The following is an 8,281-nucleotide window of genomic DNA, read 5'->3' as shown; positions in this document are numbered from 1 at the left end:
TTCTATCAATCAGTGTGTGTGATCTCGTTTTCCTCTAGTGGTGATGTTCTCGAATTTTGCATTTAAGACAATTTTATTTGTTTAACCTTCAATATAACAATGTCTGATCTGTCAGTGTGTGATGTGTTTGGCTCATAGTGATGAACCTGCAGAGGATTATCAGCTCCTCTCGGCTTTATGGAGCTTTATAACGAGTTTCAGCTCATTGTTTATTTGTCCGGCTGCAACTTTATCGTTTTGGTTCACTCTCAGTGCTCTCATAGTGTTGTTTTTTGGACACAGCAGGCAGAGAAAAAGCTCTAAAAACCCCTCTGTAGGGCAGTGTATAACAGTTACATAAAAACAAACACAACAAAACAGGACCTGAAAGATAATGAAAAGATAAAACAATTACATTCCTCATGAAATCTTGTTTTGAATGTCTGGTATGAAGACAGTGTTTCCAGATGATGTTTATCTTGTAAAATCTTTCCAAGCCCGTGGTGCAGAGTGCAAATGTTTTAGTTGAACTTAGTTTTATCAAGTTCAACGTGGACTCGAGGGACGCTGAAGATGATCCATGGAGAGGTTCGGGTCTGATAGCCGGAGGAAACAAAGTATTTCACAAAGGTAGAAGGGAAGTTAACCAAGGACGGCTTTAAAGATAAAAAAAGTGCAGCTGAATCTTTCTCCGTATTTTTAGTGTCCATCCAGTTAACATGTATGAATTACAGTGATGAGCTCAAGTTCATAATAAAGCACAGAGATAAATGATAGACGTTATGAGTGATGCCAGTTGCTTGCTGCAAAGGGAAATCACTTCTTAAAATTTACTTTTTCTTTACAAGATTACCAACGTGTGGAAAGATAATTTGTCAAACGACCATATTCCAAGATATTAGTATGTAGAGACTTTTTCAATTCAACTCCTAAAGTTTGACATTGATGTTTTAAAATCGGTTTATAACACATTATACTGTAGTTAAAAGCCTATATAATGGACATTTTAAGTGTTTACTGATGCACAGTATTTGTCAACTTCTCCTATGACCAAAAAGTGTCTTTTGAAATATGAAAATGGTACAAACTGAGAGTGTTTGGTTTTAATAGTGAAAGCTTAGATTATGTGAAGTAGAACAGTTTGTGGTCGTCGGTGAGGAGGAGTTTTAGAGGGAGGTTAGCCTCCAGCTGTCAATCAAAAATCACTGGCAGCCATGTCCGACTCCTGCAGGCCCACCTCCCCAAACCCCTGCAGGGTCAGAGGAGGAAGAAAAATACCTCCTGACTGTGAATCACAGAGTTGTCAGAGGTAGAAGTATCAACTTCTTTTCTTAAGTAGAAGTAGCACTAGAAAAAATCCAGCAAAGTGTACTTAAAGCACAAAAATACTTGCAGAGTGTTACATAAATCATATATGTTATAGGATTATTATCACTGATGCATTGATGCAAGCAGCATTTTAATATTGGCAAGGTGGAGCTCATTTTTTTTACTTAAGCACTGTATTTAAGTACAATTTTGAAGTAAAATACAGATCTGAAATGTAACTATTGTCAGATAAATGCAGTAGAGTGAAAAGTAATATTTGCCTTTGAAATGTAGTGGAAGTATAACTGAAGTAAAGTACAAGAACTTCAAAACAAAGGTAGAAAAACTTTCTCCTGGTCTGACAAAACTTATCTTGTGATTTAACCAACATTTTAGAAATCATGAGGTCATGACCCCAACACCCCCCCCAAACATGTTGACCCCTCTATTTTTATTTTATTTGGATTTTTAGTTAGTTAGTTAGTTTATTTGTTTGTTATCTATGTGTTTTTATATTTGTTAGTTAACTTAATTTAGTCAACTTTTTAATTTAAATTGAAACGCTGTAATTCTTTTCTTTTTTGTTTCAAAGCTTTTTTGACGCTACCTGATTTATAGATTCTGGTCCTTTATTTATTTTTATTTTGTTTTTAATTTGCTTAATTTCCCTTCTGGTCATCAGTAAAATACTTATTTACTTACTGGCCTAAAAGTAATTACATTTTAATATACTGAGTCTAAAAATGCTGTAATCGGCTTATAAAACACCAACTATGTGTATGTTTTACATTGTAAAATAGTTGCTGAAACCCTCCCTGAAAGGTCGTGACCTCAGTGATGATGGTGGCTGAAACAGGTCAAAACAGCCAGAATCAATGGATCAGTCCTGTTAGTGTGAAAGGTACAGTTTGGGGTCATAACGATGGGAGTGTTTCCTTTACGCTTGTTAACTAACAAAAGGGCTTTGTGGGGTTGAAGAGGTTAATAGCTGCAGGCCATCGTTAGCTCTCAGTCGGCCCTTTTTAAACAGAGTCTCCCAGCAGGATAATGACAACAGTTTCATTATCACTTAATCTGTTAATTATTTTCAACATTAATCACTTTTAACATTTATCTCCAGACATATTTATCAGCAGCCTTAAAATCATTAATACATAAAAATACATTCAGAAAAGCCAAAGTTCACACTTTCAAAAAAATAGAAATCAAAATAGTTATATTATTAGAGCTGCAACGATGAGCTGATTAATCAATTAGTCAATCGACAAAAGATTTATTGGCAACTATTTTGATAATTGAATAATTGTTTTAGAATTTTTTTTAAGCAAAAATGGCAAATATTTGCTGGTTTCAAAATGAATATGTGAGGATTTTATGGTTTTGTCTTCTGTGATGATAAACTGAATATTTTTGGGTTTTGGACTGTTGGTCGGACAAAATAAAACATTTGAAGACATCGACTTGGGCTGTGGGAAATTATAAAACGCATTTCTGAGATATTTTTTCTGATATTTTACAGACAAAATGACACATGTAAATGATTGCTAGTTGCAGAATATCGCTTCAACCAGTTCAACACAAAACCAACTGTAGTATCACACATACCAGTGTAGACCTGACTATAAAGTGCTCTGTGACCATGTAATGCTCCACTGATGCAACATTTAACTATTGCTATTTAAAATGATAATGAACAAATGAGTTTTTAAAACAGTTCAGTCTGAATTTTGGAACTTTAAACCATCAGCCAAAAGATAAACGCTCCTATAGAGAGAAGGATGTGAGATGGATCATTAATTATGGAGAATGACATTCTTTCCCCCCTGTGGCCTCCATACAAGTCTGCACAATACAAACAAGCTCAGACTTTAATTGTACTGACAGCTTACTGTACCGTGCTTCAATACCGAACCTGATTAAACTTAAATTGACGGGTAAAACATGTGTACAGCCTCTAGGTATTTATAATGGGAGTGTTGTGAATGATTAGTGGACTCGTGGTCACATATTGATTTTGGATCAAACACAGCCTCCTCATTTTATTTATAATGAGATGGAGGGTACAAAACCAATGCACAAACTGGGATCTGTCTCTATCTCTGTGTAGTAGAAGTTTCGTACGAGAATCTCAAGATATACGTAGCTCCAGGTGGAAGTAGCCAAGACGTCATCACTGCGGTGGCACCTCACTTGTAAACCTGCGTATAACACTGTCATGTTTTGAAAGGATTTCACTTTTTGAGCATTTTTGACGAGAAATCTCATGTTTCCTTCACGTTCTGACCGCAAAAGACGGAGCGTTCTGCCTACACGGGGCTGATGGTGACCCGCCGCTCTGCTGATCTCTGTTAGCTTGGCGCTAACGTTACGTTTCCTGTCTTAAATCCCACTTTCACACACTATCATCATGTGTTTTCAGTTTTTATGAAGAGATGTATTGCAAATGACAAGAAATCTCATGTTTCCTTCACATTCTGACCGCTAAAGACGGAGCGCTCTGCCTACACGGGGCTGATGGTGACCCGCTGCTCTGCTAATCTCTGCTAGCTTGGCGCTTACGTTTCCTGTCTGAAATCCCACTTTCACACACTATCATCATGTGTTTTCAGTTTTTAGGAGATGGTGCATTTCTATTAAGTACAAATGACAAGAAATCGTGGGGTTTGATGATGTAAATAAGAAGCTGACAAGAAATCCCCGCTGGGTTTAATGAGCACTTTAACATCCAGACTGCGGAGGTCTGGCAGAAGCTACGTTCATGTTATTTTGCCACAAAGTCTGTTTCACAATCAATTCCACATGAGAGTTTTTAGACTGAATTACTGACGCAGGAATGATGGCGACACTTTAAAGCAGCAACACATAAATCAGCCGCCGGGTTTCGTCCAAACGACAGATAGAGATCCAGGGAGCGTCTGCACTGGGTAGTTTAGGGTCAGTCCAGTGTGGTTGCAGGCGTGATGCTGTTGAGTTACCGAAGGCTAAAATCATTTTAGAGACTTTTTCAGCACCTTGTTGAATCCACGAAAAGATGCCAGTTTCCTGTCAACACACGCTGCGTCCAAAAACCACAAGATATGGATATATTCTGCTTCTGCGCCGCCACATTTGTTCTTCATTAAGACTGATTAACTCATTCCAGGTTTTTCACTTTCCTTCAGTAACGCATTTGTACTCAATCAATTTTATAGCCCGTGTCTGCAAGAGCTGATATTTCATTTCAGTTGGCTGCTTTCACATGGAACTGATTTCACAGATCACATAATATTGTAGACGCAGCGGGAGGGAATTTCTTTTGATCTGTATCTCTGTCTTTTAGACTGAAACCTAAACTCACTACGAGCACTTTAATATCATTAGAAGGTCTTCATACTTCCTTATTTCTCACAGTATTATAAGTTTAATTTAATGTTTCCCCTCCTGCTGCTCACCTGTTTGCCTCCTGTGTTGAAAGTGTTGCTTATGAGCAGACAGATTAAGGTAACCTTCTGATTTTAACGCAGAGGAATTTGACCTCTTTATCTGCACTGCAGCCTTTATCTTCATGTGATAATGACTTCTGCAAGAGCGCAGGTTTTTGACGTTTTTTGTCAGACAGCCAAAATAATTGTATATGTGCTGTCCACCACTCTTTTCTCTTGCACAGGCCCATGTGCACACACACACACACACACACACAAACAGCCTGACTCTGCAGAGTGTTTACTTTGCTGAATATGTATTTGCTGACTCACCTGAAACCGGACTTATATCATGATTTTTTTCTCTGATTTTTACATTTTATTTATTGATAGACTGCTTAACTATAAATCTGAGACCAAAATTAATATTTTAAAAATAACATAATATCACTGACTGTTGCAATAAATGTTGTGAATGTATAGAAACCTGCAGGTAATGTGCTGCTGGAAGGTTTTCTAACCTCACCTGAGATTCTGTCCTTCTGTCAGTTTGTGGATTTGGGCGACAGCGATGCTCAAACCTCTTTAAATCATCTCAAAAACTTCTATTTGTATTATTTTTCATTCAGCTCCTGGCTAGATCTTTCACTATGACATCAGAGCTCACCTGATAGGCTGCAGCTCACCTGTCTGTGTGTCTAAGTGACATCACAGCTCACCTGTTTCCTGTTTGTGTGTCTCTGTGACATCAAAGCTCACCTGATAGGTTGAAGCTCACCTGTCTGTGTGTCTAAGTGACATCAGAGCTCACCTGAGAGGCTGCAGCTCACCTGTTTGTGTGTCTCTGTGACATCAGAGCTCACCTGATAGGCTGCAGCTCACCTGTCTGTGTGTCTCTGTGCTGCTCAGGCTGCTGCTGACAGGATTTTCAGAATAAAATGATGTCTGACAGTCACAAACAGATCAGTTGGACAAGCTACGGCTAATTTATCTTATAAATAATGTTCATGTCTTAATGACACATATGTAATAATAACTCTGCTCTTGATCCATTCATGGAAAAGGGGAGAGATGGCATTAAATAGTAAATATTTATCCCACTAATTTCAAAGATTAATGTGTGAATTGATCACAGAACATAAGCTTTATTTATACAACACTTTTTAAAATACACTGCTTCACAAAAATGCACAAAAAACATAAATAAATAAAGCAAAATCAATTACAATATAAAACACAGCACAATGAGAAAGAGACCAAAGTAGAACGAAGAAAAACATACAACACAGCACAACACGTCACAATGAGAATCAGACTCAGCAAATCTGACAGATTGGGGAAGATGATTCCAGAAGTTTGGGGTTAAAACTGCAAAGCTGCGGTCACTTTTTGTTTTGCAGTTGGATAAAAGGTTGAGATTTGAGGAACAAAGTGGTTGACGAGTGGAAAGAGGAAGATAAGAAGTGTAACTGGGGGCAAGATCATACAGGGCCTTGTATGTTATTAACAGGATCTTGTAGTTTATTCTGTATTTTACGGGGAGCCAGTGGAAGGATGTAAGAACAGGGGTGATATGTGACCTGCGGCTACTTCCAGCTACATTTTGAACCAACTGTAAGTGATTTAAAGCATCTTGACTGAGGCACATGTAGAGGGAATTACACTAATCTAGACGGGAGAAAATGAAAGTGTCCGTCATCAGATACATAGTCAAAAACATCACAACACTTCCATAGAGACTGTATGAACACACACGTGTCCAATCAGAAAACCACAGAAACTAGTTCAACTGATGAGTGAAACACGTTGAGCAAAACCAAAACACACATCAACATCCAGGTTAGTAAGTGAAGAAAACATAGTGAAGATTAGGAAAAGGACAGAAACAAGATAAAGAAAATATTTGGGATAGAAATCCCCCTAAATCCACATCACTTTATAGATACTAGTTATGAATGCATGCACAGGAACATTCTTAGAATTATTTTGTATACGACACGACTCACAATATTACAAAAAATGGCTGAATGAAGAGCCCCCTAATATCCTAATGTGGTATGAAAAACTTATGGCCATTTTGCCATTGGAAAGACTATCAAATGTGTGAAGAGGCACTCTTGAGGAGTTTGTAAGGGACTGGTCACCAATATACTTGAAAGAGGAATGGTCAAGAGTTAAAAGTATTGGGGTAACGAATATAACAGTTTAAGTACATACAAACAGCATTTTATAAATGCACCAGGTTGCTGCTGATTTTTTTATTTTTTTTCTTTCTGTATTTGTGTTTGCTCGTGTCGTGGTTTTTGGTATGTCTTGTCTTAATTGTAGGTATTCGTAAAGTATTATGTTGTTGAAAATTAATTGAAAAAAAAGAAAAAGGACAGAAAATGACAGTTATTCATAAATCTCGCAATGTTATCATACATAAAATATTATAGCAACAACCATATTCCACATCTCAAACTATTCAAACATCAAACATTCGTCTTTTAAATATTCTGTGTTTTAATACTAGTGAAAATAATCTGTTATTCTACTTTAAATTTAAACCGAGGCCTAAAAAACTTTCAGAATCTTGACTTTCAGTTTGCATTTGAATTGAAACTTGATTTGAAAGGTTTTAACAAAAACATCTCTGCATGGTCTTAGTGTTTCCGTCCCATTTGTGTTTTATTTCATGTCTTTATATTAGGGGGGTGTTTTACAACTTTATTGCTGTTCTTAAAAAGAAGTTTCTTCAAGGAAATCACAGGGGTCTTTACGCAGAGCCCCAAACCAGCAGCTGTGGGGTTTCTCCTCCCAGTGAAGTGGACTGTAATGTAAATGCAGTGCTACAAACGCCCTCCAGACATCTATCAAAGTCTTTGGGTGTGTTTAAGTGTTGATTAGGATCCTTTAGAAACTCTGTTTGTGGTGTTGTAATCTGTAAAGAGACTGATAGGGCAGGTCAGTCGCCCTAAAGCGTTGCCTTTAAGATCTGATGTTTTGTGTCACTGATGAGATTTCAATGTGGGAAATAAGTGAAGGTTGAGAGCAGGATGATGATGATGTTTTTAGGCTCATTTCACACTTTTCTTTTTGGTGCATGTGTCAGTATGTTCATACATGTAACAGTCTGCAATCTAGGATTTAAGAGCTAGATGGAGCTAGACGCGTGTGTTCATGGTGTCTGCAGCAGCACCGTTCAATCTGTTTCTCTAACAGAGAGTTTACTAATCGAGATCATCAGTGGAGGATAAGATCATGGAGAAGAGAAGATCTCAAACAGTAAACACACATGTCTCTTGTTAAAGACAAGAGAGAAAAATACCATGACAGCCTCTCACATAGCTGAGATGATACTGATGATATCAGAGGGATGTTTTCCCCTCTGGTCCCATAAAAACAACTCAGATAAAAGTTTATATTCTTATTTCTCAACATATATTTACTTTCATACATTCTGACACCGCTAGAAAGTACATTTAATCAAGGACTGTACTTAAATCCAGTTTTGAGGTACTTGAGAATTGCTGCAGTTGCTTTGAAGATCAAGCTTTTACATACAAGACATATAATCATCTTTAAAAATGATGCATAGATCAGTGATTCCC

The sequence above is a fragment of the Thunnus maccoyii genome, chromosome 19 (genome assembly GCF_910596095.1).
Source record: "Thunnus maccoyii chromosome 19, fThuMac1.1, whole genome shotgun sequence".
Taxonomy (NCBI): Eukaryota; Metazoa; Chordata; class Actinopteri; order Scombriformes; family Scombridae; genus Thunnus; species Thunnus maccoyii.
The sequence above is the reverse complement of the archived record's forward strand: the minus strand, read 5'-3'. Positions refer to the sequence as shown.